We start from the raw sequence: 18,450 nt of genomic DNA on the forward strand, positions 1-18,450 counted from the left end.
AGTTCCAGGCCCTTCTTCTAGCCTTGGTACAGGACGTACAAAAGATGTCATAACTACTTCTACTATATAGCTGTAAATTTTCCATAAAAATTTTCTTATTCCTCTATATTTTAATTCTATTAAATGATTTTATAAAATCAATCAATCAATCTAATATAATCAATCAATCTTAACTTATTAACAAATCGATAACATTTCCCCCCTTTGAAAGTGTTGAAAATCATCATTTCAATACTTTCACATTATTCATATATCTTTTGTTTCAACATATTTTGGTGATGGATCATGTCTTGGTGAAATGGTTGGTACTTCTCTCATAATCATACGATTCACTGCAATTCTATTAGTAAACTGTTTCTTCAGACATGCTTATAGTAGCATGCTCATCAAAAAGACAACTAGCAACAGAAACAAAGTTTTAATTATAGATTGTATCCAAGAGCTCAAATTCCATCCCAGTTTGTTAAAAATTTTTCCAAACCAATCTTCTGACATATCCTTTTGAATTGTTTCAGTTTCTTTTTCAATTTTTTTTTCCCAATAGGTCTAGATCATGTTCCACATCCTGAGTGACATTTGGAATGTGGACACAACAGTGGTCCAGTTTATCCTTGAGATACCCACACACTCCATGTTCTTTAAGCAGGAGCCTGTCTAGTGCCATTCTATTTGTAAAGTCATTCTGGAGGTCGCCTGTAATTATATATTCAATTCCTTAAACCCCTTTTTGTTAACGTTTGCTAATTTTTCCACTTGACCAGTTAAATGATAGAGCCATGCTCTATTTCTATATGAAGCTATAGGATTTAAAAGTGATTCCAGTGCCCAGCCAATTTTCACTCCTGTAGATGGTTCATTCCAAACATCATTATTTATCCCTGATCTCTTTATTCGTTTCAATTCTAAATTCTCTAGAGATCCTTTAAATGGTGATTTCTTCCAGATTGGACACAATGTTGGCATGCCTAACGTGATTTGTTTCACCTTACCATCTAATGGTAGGTGTGTTGTCCAGGTTCCATCACTTAATGCCCAAACTAAATGTCCTGGACTTCGAATAGTAGATTTTCTACAACTAAACAAAGTTCCTCTTCTGACTGTAAAAGCGCTGGTTAAATTTAGAGTATTCTTAAGACCTCAACAAAAACAACCAAATTTTAAAACAGTGGCCTACAGAGGAATTCTTTGGATTACTAAGTCTGCATTACTACAATCATACACTTTTTCACATTTCCACCATGGCACTATTTTATTTTCCTTCTCTCCCAATGTAGTTGACCTATCGTCAACCCAGGGTAATACTGAAAAAACCTTTCCATCCCAGGTAAAACACCAAGAAGTTCTTGCCATATACTGAAAATGGGAAAATATGGACATAGACCATATAGAGTCCCACTGGTCTACTAATTGGGTGCTTTGGCCAGTTTCGTTACACTTCCATTCCATAACACTTTTGCTCACATTGGTTTTAAATTGTTCATCATAAGAACACCATCCTACATTCTTAAATCTCCCTATTTTGGTAAAAACATGATTTAACAGTTTTTTACAATCTGCCAGACTACCTGGAGTTTTCCATTGTTTTCTAGTGACTTTCACTTGTTCATACCATTGAGTCACTGGCCTCTGTTCACAATAATTGGTCTCATTTTTATGTTCCAGGTTAGTCAAATTCATGGTTAAAATTCCCCATGGAATAGATTCACCTACTGCTCTTGGTATAGGTAAACAAGCAGTGATCTGCATGATGTTTTGTAAATTGGCAAATTCTTTAATTAATCCTACCATCAAATTTTCCTCAGCCATTTGTTTGGGAATGTCAATCACTTGTTCTGTTTCTATTTGTCTTTTGTTCCTATTCACCAAGTCATCCCATGATCCCACCAACACTATCAACCAAAAGAAAATCCAAAAACCAATCATAACTTGATCTGCAAAATTAGACATGTTCCAAAGTCAATTTTTAAGTCTCTGGGTCACGTTCCACAGTCCTCCACGGAGTAGATGCCTTCTTTATGGTGCTTTCTTCACTCGAGTATAATGTATCCAAGCATCCGATTCTGCAATTTTGATAGCTGTAAAAGTGGTTAGCAGTATCTGGAAAGGTCCTCTCCAGTGCTCTTGCAAAGGTTCAGAGGTCCAAGTGTTCACATAGACATAGTCTCCTGGTTGGAAATCATGCACTGAATTTTCCAGGGATAAAGGTCTATTCCAAATTACTGCACTTCAAATCACAGCCAAAGTTTTCCTTGGAAAAAACAAATAGTTATACACATCTTGTTTTCCTTTTACATATATGTTTGGATTTGGTTCTGGAGACTCATATGGTTTTCCATATAATAATTCATAAGGACTGACTGAGGTTCCACTCTTTGGTTGTACTCTGATTCGTAATAATGCCAATGGAAGTGCCTGAGGCCACTTTAAACTAGTTTCTTGACAAATTTTACTTATTTGTCGTTTTAACGTTTGATTCATCCTTTCCACTTTCCCACTAGATTGTGGCCTCCAAGATGAATGTAAATCCCAATTAATACCCAATGCTTTGCTAACACTTTGGACTACTTCAGCCACAAAGTGTGGACCTCTGTCAGAGGAAATTCCAATAGGAACTCCAAATCTTGGAATTATTTCTTGTAATAACCACTTCACAGCCTCTTTTTGCTTTTGTGGTGCGACAGGGAAGGGCTTCTGGCCATCCTGTAAAAGTATCAACCCTTACCAGGATGTACCGGTACCCATTTTGTCTAGGTAACTCTGAAAAATCTACTTGCCAATAATCTCCAGGTTCTGTACCAGATTTCAGTCTACCCATTTGAACCTTTTTCTTAATCACTGGATTATTTTTCAAACATACTTCACACTTTGCAGTTACCATTTTAGCTATTCCCAACATCTTAACTGATATTATTTGCTTTCGTAAAGATGTTACTAAGGCTTCTGCTCCCCAGTGACATTCTTGATGTCTTGTTTGAATTATCTCTCTCATCACAAGAGGTGGAATTACTACTTGTCCATTAGGAGTTATCCACCATCCAGCTAAGTTTTTCTTAGCACTTAATAACTGACCCAATTTGTCATCTTCCTCTGAATATCTCGGTTTTTCCCTAGGAAGGGTTACTGTTTTAGAAGGAATTATTGCCATTTGCAATGCTTGTTTCTTTGCTACCTTTTTTTTGCTGTTTTATCAGCTAAATTATTTCCAATTTTTATTTTTATATTTCCAATCTGATGTGCCTTACAGTGCATGATTGCTACTTGATCTGGCTTTTGAACTGCTTGTAATAATCGTAATATTTCTGTTTGATGCTTAATGTTTGATCCTTGAGAGGAAAATAGCCCCCTCTCTTTCCACAAAGCTCCATGGACGTGCACTACCCCAAAGGCATATTTTGAATCAGTCCAGATATTTACTCTCTTGTCTTTGCTTAATTCTAAGGCTCGAATTAAAGTAATGAGTTCTGCCTTTTGGGCTGATGTGGTACTCGCCGATGCTCCTGGTTCTATAGCTGTAGTCTCTGTTGTTACCGCATATCCGGCGTATCGGACTCCTTGTTCCATAAAGCTGCTTCCATCATTATACAATTCCCAGTCTGGTCGCTCCAATGTCACATCCTTCAGATCTTCATGACTGGAATAAACATACTCGATGGTAGCCAAGCAATCATGTTCCAGTCGTCCTTCTTCCTGTATGGAACTTAAAAACACTGCAGGATTTACCAGGTTAGTTGTCTTTAGAATCACATCATCTTGTTCAGTCAATACCACCTGGTATTTCATCATTCGGCTGGGGGACAGCCAATGTCCCCCCTTCTGTTCTAGGACAGCTATCACCATGTGTGAAACATAGACTGTTATTGTTCTTCCCAAAGTCAATTTCCGAGCTTCTTGTATGAGCATCACTGTTGCTGTCACTGCTCGAAGGCAGTTTGGCCACCCTTTACTCACTGTGTCCAGTTGTTTAGAGAAATATCTGACTGGTCGTTTGCAGCTTCCTATCCTCTGGGTTAACACGCCCAGTGCAAGGTGTTGTCTTTCATGTACAAACAGCTGGAAATCTTTGGTTAGATCCGGCAGTCCCAAGGCAGGTGCAGACATTAAGGCACGTTTCAATTCTACAAAAGCCTTTTGTTGTTGTGGGCTCCATACAAAGGGAGAGTTCTTCTGGGCCTCGTACAGCGGTTTAGCTATTAGCCCATAGTTCATGATCCAAAGGCGACACCACCCAGTCATTCCCAAAAATGCTCTGAGTTCATGAATATTTCTCGGCTCAGGTATACCACAAATAGCTTCTTTGTGATTTTTTTCCTAATTGTCGTTGTCCTTTTAAAATCTCAAAGCCGAGATATATCACAGTCTGGCAGGCTATTTGGGCTTTCTTCCTGGATACCTTATACCCATTTAGTCCCAGGAAATTCAAAAGGTCAATAGTCACCTGTATACAAATAAATCTTTCTTTTGTAACAATCAATATATCATCCACATATTGTAAAAATAAATGTCCAGGTCTTGGTTTGTCCTGTTTCCAGATTTCAAGTTCCTTAGCTAAATGATTTCCAAAAATAGTTGGACTGTTTTTAAATCCTTGGGGTAATCTAGTCCATGTCAGCTGCATCTTTTGCCCGGTTTGAGGATTTTCCCATTCAAAAGCAAACAGTTTTCTGGTTTCCTTTTCCAAAGGTACACAAAAGAAAGCATCTTTTAAATCAAGCACTGTGAACCACTGATAAGTCTCCCTTAACGCTGTTAACAGTGTATAAGGGTTTGCTACTACAGGATAAATATCCTTAACTATTTGATATACTGCTCTCAAGTCTTTCACCAGCCTATATTCACCCGAGGGTTTGGGTTTTTTTTGGTTTTGGGTTTTTTTTTTTTTGTTTGTTTGTTTTTTTTTTGTTTTGTTTTGTTTTGGTTTTTTTTGGGGGGGGCTGGTAAAATAGGAGTATTATACTCAGACTCACATTCTTCCAAAATTGTATACTCCAAAAATTTATCAATCAATTTCTTCAATTCCTGTCTCACTTCTGATTTGATTAGATATTGTTTAATTCTCGCTGTTCCTGCGCCTTCCTTCAAATCTATTTTAACAGGTTCTGCTAGTTTCAATTTACCAGGAGTATTTGTTTCCCATACAGTAGGGATCACTGCCAAATCCACCTCCGGTGGAATTTCTTGTTCCTTTACCTTTTTTTGTATCATCAAGATTTCTCCCGTTTTTGACTCAGGTATTTTCAAGAAAAGTTCTCCTTCATCAAAAACAATCTGTGCATTTAATTTGGATAACAAATCTCTTCCTAAGAAGGGTATCGGACATTCTGATACATACAAAAATTCATGTGTAATTATTTTATTTCCAAATTTCAAATCTATGGGTTGTAGGAATGGCCTGTTTTCTTCTTTCCCTGTTGCTCCTTTTATATTGGCTGTCTTTGTTCCAATTTTTCCTTTACAAGTATCTAATACTGAAAGTGTCGCCCCTGTATCTACTAAAAATTTAACTTCTTTATCTCCCAGCTTAATTTTAACCAGAGGTTCAGCTGGGCTCCCCTCCGGTCCCCTTCAGTCATCTAAAACCATTATTTTGGCAAGGTCGTGAAAAGCACTCCTGTTTCTGGGGCAGTCCTTTTTCCAGTGTCCTTCCTCTTTACACAAGGCACACTGATTTATTCCTAAGAGGGTATTAAATTTCCGATCACCACAATTCATATACCCTCCATGCCACTTCCAACATTGCATTTAAACTTCTTGAATTCTCTCCCTCCAGTTTCTGGAGTTTTTTTGTTTGTTTTTTTTTTTTTTTTTTTTCTTATATCTGGTGCCGATTGCCCCATAAAAATCAAAGCCAATTGTATCTGTGCTGCCTCTGTTTCCACTCTCAAATCAGTGTATTTTCTAGCAGCTTCCTTTAATCTTTCCAAAAATGCTGAGGGAGGTTCATTTTTATCTTGTCTTACTTCATATAATTTAGACCAATTCAAAGATTTAGGCATGGCATGTCTAATCCCATACAAAACCCACTTTTGATACCGCTTCAATCTTTCTCTATGTGCCACATTATTTGGATCCCACTGCGGATCCCCAGATGGAAAATTCTGTTCTATTGTTCCACCTGTTATTCCACTCATCACATCCAACTCTGCCTGTGTTTTGCCAGCTTTTAATACCATTTGTTTCTCTGTATCATCTAACAAATTATCCAAAATCACCTGTAAATCACTCCAGTCTGGATTCTGTGTTCTAATTATAGTATCTACCACCTTGCCCACTTTTTCAGGATCTTCTCTATAGTTTCCTGCTGCCTGTTTCCAAGTCATCAAATCCGTAGCTGTAAAAGGTATTTTCACATAGACTGGTCCGTCGCTGCCAATTCCCTGTCGCAGGGGAGCTATTGTATGGGTCTGTTGCCGAGTTCTCCGTGAAACAGGAGTATGAATTACAATCTCCGATAATCTCTCTCCCACATCTCCTGTTCCACTGCTATCTGGTTCAGTCACCGGTTCTTGTATCCTTAATTCTCGACCCTGATTCATTTCTCTCCTAGGAGGGGATATATCTAACTCTGGTCCATCGTCATTATCAATAACAGTCCTTTTCTTCAAACAACCTTTCCCAATCTCACAAGTTGTACAACACTTTTTCACTTTCTTATTATCAGCGGTTACAGCCATTACTAAATTATCTCCAGTAGTTAACTTACATTCCTCCTGCCAATCCTTTCTTTGTCTCAAGTAAAAGAACAAATCCACATATGGCATTTCACTCCATTTCCCTTCTCTTTTACAATACAACATTAACTGCAAAATAGTGTTATAATTCAGTGTCCCGTTCATGGGCCACTTTTCCTGATCTTCTAGTATATATAGTGGCCACCAATTATTACAATACTCAATCATCTGGCTTTTTGGCAAATCCTCATATAAATCTCCCCAATGCGCTAACAAACATCCCAATGGAGAATTTTTCGGGATTTTATCAGTTAACACAAGATTACCCAAGCTTCTACTTTTAAACAACCGAGTTAACTTATTTGCCATGGTGTAATTACCCACAGTACAATACATAATTATTCAACTCTGTCACTCCGATCTGCGGATCCACACTCCACACTCGCTTTCGTTTTCAATTATACGTCTCACCCTTACAACCACACTCACACTTTCCCACAGTTGCTTTAAACAAGCATATAACACAATTTTATACCTCTTAATTTTCTTCTTAATACACAGACTCACAAAACAACAGAAAGACAAACATATAACACAATATTATACCTCTTAATTTTCTTCTTAATACACAGACTCACAAAACAACAAAAAGCACTAAAACTTCTAACTTCTTGTTAGAGGCACTACCTTAGAGAACACTATAGCATATAGTTTCTCTTGTCTACACTTTTGTCCAACCCTGCAATAGCTTTCGCTTATGTCTTACGGGCAGACGCCTAGGCTTCCACTTCCACAAGGATCCTTTTAGTCCAACCCTGCAATAGCTTTCGCTTATGTCTTACGGGCAGACTCCTAGTCCTACCCTGCGCAGCTCTTTCACCGCGTCTGACAGGTAGACTTACTCAGTGGGACTCCAACCCACTGGTGGGACTCCATCCCACTCTTTCCCATACACTTATTATAGTGGGACTCCTGCCCACTTCCTCTAGTGCACTTACTTACTACAATTAAAAGAAGAAGTGTCTTACCAAAAAAAATCCAGGGAATGTCGCGAAGAGCCTTACGGATCGGGGATTGATGGGTGTCCCCGCGAAATCCTCGGTGCCGGCTGGAACCGATCAGGTCCCCGACTCCTCCGGTCTCCTTCAGTGAGGTCCCATCTGGGTCGCCAAAACTGTTACCGAAATCTCGGAATGAAGAACTTATCGACACCAATGTGATGTAGATAAGCAGACACTTCTTTATTGACGGCCGGGTGCGTGAGCGAGTCCTCTCACGATCAACGCACACCAGGTCCCACACTCAGATTCCATATATAGAACTTATTCATACATATTCATTAAATATTCATGCATAATCATAACATTTCCCATAAATCATTTACATACTCTCCTCCTATATCCGATTCTGCGCAGTAAAGCTTAGAAAGGTCTAGAAATGGGTCTAGGGTACGATTTGGGTAGGTGGTATATGAGTCGGTGGTCGCGATCTCCCCCTGCCGGAATTACCTTTTACTAAAGTTCACAGTTTCTTGGCAGGCACCTACAAGCTGTTCCAGTCGACTCTCCCCAGTTCCCATTAATCTCATCCTCTGACATTTCAATGCACCTCTACGTAAAGAAGACTGGTTAAGTACAAAGGAACCTTTCAACCCTAAAGTTATTACCTAAGTTTTTCCACAATAGTTCCAGGCCCTTCTTCTAGCCTTGGTACAGGACGTACAAAAGATGTCATAACTACTTCTACTATATAGCTGTAAATTTTCCATAAAAATTTTCTTATTCCTCTATATTTTAATTCTATTAAATGATTTTATAAAATCAATCAATCAATCTAATATAATCAATCAATCTTAACTTATTAATAAATCGATAACACTTGAGCTGCCATGAGAATAAGGTTGAGACCCAGTTGAGTAACCCACCTCTCTTTTCCTTCTCCAGGGGGAAGAGGACAGTTTGAAGGAAGGGACTTCAGCTTGATGAGTCTGTGACCTAGACCTTACTGTCAGCTTACCAAAATGCCTTACACATTCCTAAAACTAAAACTAAAAATATATGCCTGATTTACTGTAGAAAAAAGTTGCAAGCCATTTGTGACCTAAAACCTAGTTTTGAAACTTAAAAAAAAACCCAAACACAAAAACCCAACCAGTAAACACTGGAGGCATATGTTTGTAAGAAAATCTTCATACTGTTTTGTACAACTACCATTTGTTCCCAAGGGCACCGCACCGACCACATCGGGGCAGGCAGAACCCACAGATCTGTGAAAAGGGAAGACTCTGTTTGTACATCAACTGGTGAAATTATTTTTTTTCTTTCTTTTTTACTTTTTTTGGTTTGTTTTGGGTTTTTTTGTTTGTTGGAGTGCAAGAAGTGTGAAAGTGAGACCCAGCATGGAAGGAAGCCTCTCTTTGATGGGTGGCCCTTGGCACGTATCTTTTTGTGTATTTCTGGGTGTCGATGCATTTACAATGATGTAGTGAAAAGAGCTTATCCTTGCTTCATTTTCCCGTTATTATTTACTAATTTTTTATTAAGTTTGCAAGCCAGCCAGGTGTTTGGGGTCACTGAAGAAGGACCCTGCTGTGGCCGGGAGCAGATCCTTTATTCCCCGCCTTGCTTGCTGTGCTGCAAACAGCCATCCCCTCTGTTTTTTCTCCAAGATACGCAAAGGAGAGAAGCCTTCCCTTCCAGCCACGAGTGTCCTCACACTGGCTGCACCCTGAGGTCCCCTGCCATGGGGTCAGGCTGAGCGTGGGGACAGGGCACAGCAGCGTGAGCGTGGGGACAGGGCACAGCAGCACAGCCTCGCCAGCCCAGCGCAGGCTGCTCCTGCTCTCTTAAGCCTCAGCGCACCCCTGAAATTCTGTCCCTGCGGGTGCTGTGTGGTAGTGGTCCTTGGGCACTGCCTTCTCTCTCCCCTTCTTGTGGCTTTCCTTTTGAAACTCCACACAAAACCACCCTTTTTTCCCCAGGTTTTCTTCTTTTTAAATAATTTTTCTTTTTTTTTTTTTTTTTTATTTCAAGTTGGTTTATTGGGAAATGGCAGAGACCACGTCACAGCTTGGTGCCTGCCTCCTCACAATAAAGCTGCTGAGCCTGGCGCTGACATCAGTGGGATTTGAGGAGCTGGTGGGGGGAAAAGGCCCCCAGAGTACTTGGTACCTCTGGGGTGTGTGAAGAACCAAGGCCAGGAAGGGGGATGAAGGCCAGACCCGCCTCCATTTTGTTCCCAGAGAAGTCTGCGTGTGCTCAGCCTCTATATTAGACACACCAGAGATTCCACGCAGGCAGGACTGGGTAAACACGTGTCCTGTCCCCCCAGCACTGCAGCTTTGGGGGTCATGATGGAGAAGGGATGTGCAAATCACACTTGGGCTGTGCGGTATGTGCATGACCTGTCTCTGGTCAGGCAAGAAAAAGGGGTCCTGCTGAATTCTGGCTGAGGGAATGGCAAGCTGAGAGCCCACCACCCACCACCACCCCTACTGCCTGGTGATTAACAGTGGTCAATTAATTACGGAGCAGACTCCAGCTGCTTAGAGTGCTTTCTCCTGTGTCTGGGAACACAGATCCTTGCGTCTTCTATTTCATGAGAAAGGAATGTCTCCTGTGATGGAGGAGCTTTTGAAATTGATGTGTCAGCTCCTTCCACCCCATCCCTGAAGGACCAGGCGTGTCCGAGAAGCAGGCCAACACAACCGTTGAGATGTTTCAAGCCCTGTTATCAGGCCCACAGGAGGATGTGTTCCCCCGGGTAACGCCAGGGATGCTTGACTGGCCTGCGGGCTGCAATAACGCTGCTTCTGTTGGTGCAGGCAAAACGCTGAGGTGGCCAGGTTACAGGAGTGGTGCGGCAAGCTGATGAACGAGCTCTCTGAGAAGTCAGAGGTGCTGCAGCAAGAGGAGCAGCTGAGGAAGAGCTGGAAGATGAAAGTGGCAGCCTTGGAGAGGCAGATGCAGCAGCTGCAGGTCAGGCAAGCGCCTGCAAACCTGCTCCCCCCAGGTGTGAGGGAGATGGGGCGGGTGGCTGAATTGTGTGGGATCCGTGGGGCTGGCCATGGGGAGAGCTCGGGGGGAGATGAGCGTCCGCATTTGGATAGCGAGCTGCCTGGCGGACCTCTTCATTGCCTCCTGCCCCCTGTCAGTTTGTCACATGCAATGAACTCTATTGCACATCCCCGGCAAAGCCCAGGGGGCACGCTGCCCTGGTGGGAGCCATTCTCGCTCACCTGTGAAGCTCCCCAGCCGGCTGTGAGGGTGGGGGGGGAAGCCTAGATGGTGCACCGTGCTGGGTGGTAGCCTCAGGTGAGAGAGGAAACCCAGTGGCCCCTGCCAGCAGGTGCTCACGAGGACGTGGGTGCTCCCTCTTGACTCTGAAGCCCTTGGTGCAGGAGGTAGAGCTTGTGGCTTTGTTGTTGTCACCGGGGTGTGGCTGGATTTGGGTTTTTTAGGGGTGTTTAAAGGACACCTCCCAGGTAGAGCCTCTGAGCACGCCGCTGGAGCAGTGGCGCATCGCTGGCTTGTGGCCACCGAGGCTGGTAAGATGCATGGAGACGTCAGGTGAGCAGCGTAGTCCCCAGGAGGAAAAGGTACCTTGGGAAGGGGGTTTGCTGACCAAGGGGTGGTCGCTAGCGATCTTGAGGGCAGATTGAGCAAACCAAGGTTACTGCCAAATCCTATTAAAAGCCCGGAGGCCTCGCAATGGAAAGCGGGGGGCAGGACGGAATAAGGCAGAATCTCACAGTAATAAGTTAAAAAAAGGGGGACCTCATAGCAGAAAGTAAGGGAAACTTTGCGTCGGGAAAAAGGAAAACAGGGGAGTAACAAAATCTTAAATAATTCATTACCAATAATCGTTTTTATTATCTGTTACATACTCTGCACAAGGCACTCCAGAAGCAGCCATGGCCCTCACGGAGCCTCCTGGCCAAAAGGCTTCAGTCTTGAGGGCAAAGGCTGAAGAGTGCACGAAAGTGAGAGAGACACAGGGGCAAGCACTTGTCCCACCTTGTAACATCACTTGTCGGCATCTTCTCATCTGACCCCAGGCTGCAAAGGGTTGCAGCTCCGCTTGTAAATGACTGGGTACCATTACAGCAGTATTATCAAGCAAGGAACAACATTAGAGTAGCAAAAAGACACGGCTTTGCCCTCGGCTGGGGAGGCACACTGGGACAGCCTCCAGCGCCAGACCATTTTTAGCAAAACAATCACAAATACAATTAACTTCTTAGCTGACTTGTCTACAAAGAGGGAAAGGCTCCATACGATAAGCAGCACTCACTATTACTCTGCTGCAGAATTTAGTTCTTCCAGAGGTAATACACTCTGTTTTGCCAGCATCTAACAGCAAACCATGTAACACGAAGATGCGGAGTTAAGGTACCTGTAAATGCACTGGTTTTGTTTCCTGGCTTTTGTGCTTCCCAGGGCTGTCCTGTGTTGTGCAGCTCTGATATTTTCCAATGTTTTTATATTTGGATATAGTAATTGCTAACACAGAGCCTAAGGCTAGCAATCATAACATCTATTTACAACATGCACACTGGCTGTGTGCACCTGTTCCACCAGCCTCCCATTTGCTTCAAACATGTCAGTCTCCCTGAGGACACGTTCAATGAGAAACCACCCCCCTACCCTGCAAAGCCCTGCTTTACTTGCTGCCAAGCCTCCTGCATCCCCCTGGGCAGATTACTTTTGGAAGGCTGACCAGGGAATATTTACCAGCTATTGAATCAACAGAGTTCAGCCACATGCCAACATTTCATGCTGTTACCTAAACGGTGTCGGAACTCTCAGAACTCCATCAAAACAGAAGTGGTTTGCACTTTGGAATTAAAAGTTATGTCCAGGCCTGAACACCTCGTTGGGAGCTGGGCCACACAGCAGGCTCCTCTGGGCAAAGATTTCTTTTCTAAGCAGCCGTTATGCAAGTACCAATCTGTGAAAAAATTTTGAAACTCAAAGAGAGAGAACCTTGATTTGACATAGTGCTCTTGCTGCACGTTCCGTAGAAGGGAAGTCACCCACATCTCTAGATCTAATGGAAAGTAGGAAAGAGGCACCAAGTGCCAGGTTCTGCGTGTGGGCTGGGGCAATACCAAGCACAGGCACAGGCTGGGCAGAGAATGGATGGAGAGCAGCCCTGAGGAGAAGGACTGTGGGGTGTTGGTGGATGAGAAGCTCAACTTGGCCCAGCAACGTGTGCTTGCAGCACAGAAAGCCAACCATGCCGTGGGCTACATTCCCAGCAGGGCGAGGGAGGGGATTCTCCCTCTCTGCTCTGCTCTGCTCTGCTCTCGTGAGACCCTCCCCGTGCAGTGCTGTGTCTTCTCTGAGGCCCTCAACATAAGAAAGACATGAAGCTGTTGGAGCAAGTCCAGAGGAGACCGTGGAGATGCTCAGAGGGCTGGAGCCCCTCTGCTGTGCAGACAGGCTGAGGGAGTTGGGGTTGTTCAGCCTGGAGAAGAAATGGCTCCAGGGAGACCTTAGAGCAGCTCCCAGTACCTGAAGGGACTGACAGGAAAGCTGGAGGGGTGTAGAGGGATTTTTAAAGGACCGAGGACATATGTTACCGTTGTCCAGGTTGGACAACCAAGGCCTGTTAGTTGAAGCTGCAGAGCAACTTTAAATTGTCCTTGGAACAAGCAGTGTGAGAAATAAAACAAGCTATGCGTGAACAAGAAGCCAGGTGCAGAGCAAGTCCTGGGAACCGCAGAATCGACACAGTCATTGGCACACTCTGATCAGGTGCCTGCAGCATGTGACACGGGTGCCCGCATGGCCAGAGTCTTTTATCCAATCACCTGTGTGTAAAGTCGGGTGGGCGGCCGGTTTAAGTTATAAATACGACCTGTTTGTTTAATAAAGTGAGCACGGCATGTAGCCATATTGGTGTGATTGTCGTGAATTGGCTGACTCTCCACGGGGGACCTTCTTCACCTGGTGTCACCCGTCTGGAGATGCACCAGGATCCCTGGAGCTCCTGACCCCCCCCAACCCTCCCATCTGTTGCCCTCATCCCCACTCCCAAGCAGTGCAAGTATGTCCCAAAAGGCGTTGCCTCCAGTTAATGGCGAGAGGAGAAAAGAGACCGCTATAAACTTGTAGGATGTGTCAGGGCAGCGACTGTTACAGGCAGGTTTAAAGAAACACGCATGGAGGGGCCCTTGGTACTCTGGAGGCAGAGGGGACTGCACATGCAGGTGGGGAGGCCGGGGGAAAATGCTAATGAGTGAGAGGTGGTTAGCAGCAGTCAGAAGCTGCTGATTATCCCACGCTCCAGCTTGTTCTCAGGAGAGCTGGGAAACTCTCTCTTTGATCCTCCTGCATTTCATCTGATAATTGGATGGGGGTTCCAGATGTTACTGCTGAGCATTTCAGAGAGCTGATGCAAAGACATATCTTGAATCAAGGGGCCTTGGACAATCCCAGAGGTATTTTCAGTGCTTTGCTAAAGGAGTGGGACACCATTCACCTTCTTGTCCCTGTTGAGTTATTGCTAGGGTTCATTTGTATTGTCCCCTGAATGGCCTTTTCTTTACCATATACATCCATAAGCTTCCACCCTTTTTTACTCAAGTTTCACAGAGAACAGAGCTGAATCTTTATTTCCTTCTGCTTAGAAGAGCTTTGAATTGGATTGAGTTTGTGTGTCATTGCTGCAGCTCTGTATGACTATTTCAATAAATGGATTTACTGATTTAGTGGCATTTAGTGGTAGCGACTGCAGCAGCAAGTCTGAAGATGCCTCCAAGAACATCAATGGAAAGGGAATTTTGAATTTGTCATTGCAAATATGCATGTTGAAAGCCTGATTCTGGCACCTAGATCTTTTCATGAACAGTACATCCAACCAAAGCAAAACACCTTGAAATACAAAGATGTAGGTTTTGTAATAAGTTGCTCATTGATGGGCCACAGATCAAGGTTTTAGCAGAAATCAGCTGGGGAAGATTTTTCCTGTCTATTCCAGGAGGAGACAAATCCAATCCCAAAACGCCTGGTCTGACAGAAGCTCAGATTACAGACTGTCATTGCAGGTTTCTTTGGATTTCCAGAATTTCTCCTGTGGCACAGTACTGGATGAATGGAGGATGACAGAGACTGAGAAAGGTCTGTTGGCTTGAAAAAAAGTTACAACAGTTATCAGCGTAGTTAAAGTACTGTAGGTGTAACAGCATGATCTCTATTATTATTCCAAAGAATAATGCCTTTCCCCAGTTGAGTAACACAAATAAGATCAGAAAAGTGCCTCTTTTGGAAAAGCATCCCGAGTGGGAGTTATGCAGTATGAAATGGCTGTATAATTTTAATGGTAAATTTCTTAGTGCAGACAAGCCCCGCTCTTGTAACAGTCCCGGGGCATGTCACAAAAGAGGGCATTAGTGTTACTAAAGGGCCAACAGTCTTCTAGGGAAATGTTTTCCATAATCAGCTATAATGTGAAATTATACAGTGCCTAGATACCATAGTGACATAGATAGATAGATGGGATGTGTCAGCTACTCCCTGTAACAACGTCTTGAAGATCTCTTTATGGATGAAAACACCCAGTCACACACTTATCGTCAAGGCTTGTAGCTCCAGATGGAAGAAAAAGCTGCATTCACCCAGGCATGCACATTCTTGTCTGTTTTACTTGGCGGTTGACCACGGGCACTGCATGGAGCCGTGTCCACTTCCAGGACTGCTGATAAGCAGGAGACTGGGACCCATCATCCCTGTGTTCTCATGAGGCAGAACAAGAGCACAGAGGGGAGAGAGTGTCTCTGTCCTCTGTAAAATGTTGTGTTTGCCTCCTGAGATAAAGGTTAAAATGCACAGAAGAATCCTCAGCAAGGGGTACCAAAGGTAACATCTCTGGTGGTGCTGAGACACCCAGGGAACAGGGATGGGAACCTCTCAGCCCTGAGCCACTCTGGAGTTACAGTTGAGGAGGCAAGTGGTGGAATCTAAAACTGGTTCACACTGCAGAGTCTGTGAACGCACTATGGGTACCACAGTCCTTGACTTCTTGAATACGAGCTCTGCTCTGCAAAGAATGTGACAGGAAGCAAATACTGAGGAATTTTCAGTATGGATGGCTGGGAGTTAAACAGACTTCTGTGCTGATCTCCATAATCAAGGGCAGGCTGTCTTGCTCCTGCAGCTGAGATTTGGGGCTGGTTTTATGCATTTTTTTGGGAATCTTTTTTTCTTAGATGATGTGAATCTTCATGTCTGGGCACTGGAGCACAAGCTGTTTCTAGTAGGTCATGCAGATCTCTTTCCCTGCTTTGTCTTGATACAGGCGTTCCAGCTGCTGAAGCCATTTTGGGGCTTTCATGCAGCAGTGGCTGCCATCAGCTCAAAGTGAAGATAAAACTGCACTGCTGAACGGGTCTAAAATGTGCAAAAAGGTGTGGGGCATGCACAAAACTGTATCTTAGTTTGAACGATGTGCTTGCTTGCTTATTTTCCTGCCACCACAATAAGCAGGATGGGGCCTATGCCTGTGCTTGATGAGACTCCTCCAAAGAAACCCCCTTGGTGATTCATTTAGTTTAAACCCCTTTTTCTCTCAGTAGAATTAAGGATCTGGACAGATGTCAGCCGTTTTGGAAAGGACTCCTGAGTTGCTGTCCCAGAGTTGGCCTTACGACTTCTAGTATCTAGAACCTCCTCCTAGTGTACCACACCAGACGTCCTGACAGCAACAGCATAGGGTGTTTCTTCTGTGAGGATGGAAGCAAACAGTAGGGGCATATGCAGACTATGAGCATTAGCCATGGGGACCAGGAAACTAAGGGAGTGAAGGGAGGAGAAAGAATGGAGGCTCAGCCCAGAATAAAGTGGATATAACATCCCTAACCAAGCCCATTTACCTGGATTTGCACTGTGTCCTGGGCTTCTCAAGGTTGACGCTAATAGGGTCACATTCATGTTACAGAGAGAAATGAGTGGCCTGGTTTGCATTACTGTATTTCATGAAGCAAACTACAAATCTGATCAGAATGAGGTATAAAATTGCAGATGTATATAGCCTCTCTGTGTGTGTGTGTTTATGTGCACGTGTGTACAAACACACAGATTACTTCCAAGAAGCACAATGTATTTGTGGTAGTCTGAAGGTTAATCCAGACTGGGACTTGATTTCCATATTCATTCACTGAGAACCCATACAATCTTTGTAGTAAACAACAAAACCCCCAAATATATTGGAACAATGAGCATTCCTGCAGTCAAATACAGCAAATTCCCTGATGAGTTATGCTAGGTCTACTCTCTCAGGTATTAGCAGGAGAGAGAGGGAGAATCTTGCACTCAAAAACTTAAAGATCCATAAAGATGTTCTTTTTTTTAGCAAGTAATAATTCTTTGGAAATTAAGGCTAATTAAAAGCAATACCATCCCAATAAATGCATTCAGTTACTTTGTCAAGACAATTTTATATTTGTTTCCTATTATGTTGCCATGTGCATCCTAATCAGTGTTTTGCTGTAATTGTAATTAGAGACCATACCTCAGAGGCAGACTCCTTAAAAACTGAATGAAAGTAGCAAGCAGTGGGTGGTAACAGAACTGAGTGTCTTCTGCATATTTACAATGGATTAGGCTTTTTTATTTGAGGGTCAGTGCAGCCTTAACCTATATGCAGTGGTTTATGGCTAATGCCAGCATTGCTTCTGGGTGCAAAGCACGTGTGAGAAATTTCTGCATGCTTGATGTACTTAAAAGGGAAGACAGGAACTTAAGAAGATCTCTTTCCTGCCCTACTCATTTTCCATAATTGGCCCCAACTTCCTCCTAAGTCTTTTCCAGGTAGTGAAAAATGAAATGTGTGTTGGAACCCAGCTTTTTGCCCCTTCAGCTGTTGGCACATCTGTTCATCTGCTGAGGATGAGATGCACGTTACCATATGGCTGAAATGTTAGCGACTGAATTTCTGATGACTGCTTCCATAAAGCCAAACTAATGTTTCAGCAGCATGTCTCTTACCAATTGATATGCACAGAACCTCAGGTTTGATATTTTAGCTCTTCCTCTCTTTTTCAGGGCACAAAAAAAGAGAAAAATTAGCCTTCTTGTTTACCCAGAATCTATTGTCTGAGTGCACATGCCCGTGCATCTCTGTGTGTCTGTGTCTAACACGGGATGGCCCTTGGTGCCAGGCTGTCACTACTACTGCGTGTGTCAAGTGCTACAGGACTGTAGCTGTTCCCCTCATTTTATCCGCAGCTATGGCTAACTCTGTGCTACAGACAACAGACGAAAGGAATAGTTTTTGCAAACAGCACAATGTTCAAAATGCCTTTTTATCCTTTTCTTTTGGTGCAAAACTTTAAAGTTTTTGACTATGTACAGAGTAGTTTTCTAAGTGTGTGCTGACAACGTATTTATTTGCATGTGTGCCTGTTGAGTGTGAAGAGTGAGTGAAAATGCTTTGTGCCATGTCTGGATGCAGATTAGTTTTGGCTAGGAAAAGGAAGATGTATGACAAACAAAATCTTTTTTCTCCTGCTGTGAACAAAATAGTTATTTCTAAGTATTTTCCAAAGAGTTTAGATGAACAATTTTAGGCATCAGGCATGAAAATTATGCGCAAACTGCATGCTCTGACATTTCTGCATTTGCTGCTTGTGGTGCATTGTGGCTCATAATTACTTGGTTTTGCTCAGTGACTGAGCTATTGAACTTGAGAGAAACAGAGCTATAGAAATCTATAGTATGAGATGGAGATGAATGAAGAGTGTGAGCACCTGAAGAGCAGTACTTCCGCGCTCTGCTTTACA

The 18,450-nt window shown here is 43.1% G+C and overlaps 1 protein-coding gene and 1 long non-coding RNA gene across 2 annotated transcripts in view; both read right to left on the bottom strand.

Moving 5' to 3' along the window:
* Positions 1-18,450, bottom strand: part of LOC308057729 (heat shock factor protein 5-like) — a 310,493-nt gene that overhangs the window by 13,642 nt on the left and 278,401 nt on the right. The window lies entirely within an intron of this gene.
* The window catches only part of LOC308057743, a 158,825-nt gene continuing 148,816 nt past the window's right edge, over positions 8,442-18,450 (bottom strand). Inside the window, exon 2 of the long non-coding RNA XR_013925437.1 lies at positions 8,442-8,545. This is a non-coding gene — a long non-coding RNA (uncharacterized lncRNA). The remainder of the gene's footprint in view (positions 8,546-18,450) is intronic.

The sequence above is a fragment of the Falco punctatus genome, assembly GCF_963210335.1.
Source record: "Falco punctatus genome assembly, contig: scaffold_29, whole genome shotgun sequence".
In the NCBI taxonomy this organism is placed as follows: Eukaryota; Metazoa; Chordata; class Aves; order Falconiformes; family Falconidae; genus Falco; species Falco punctatus.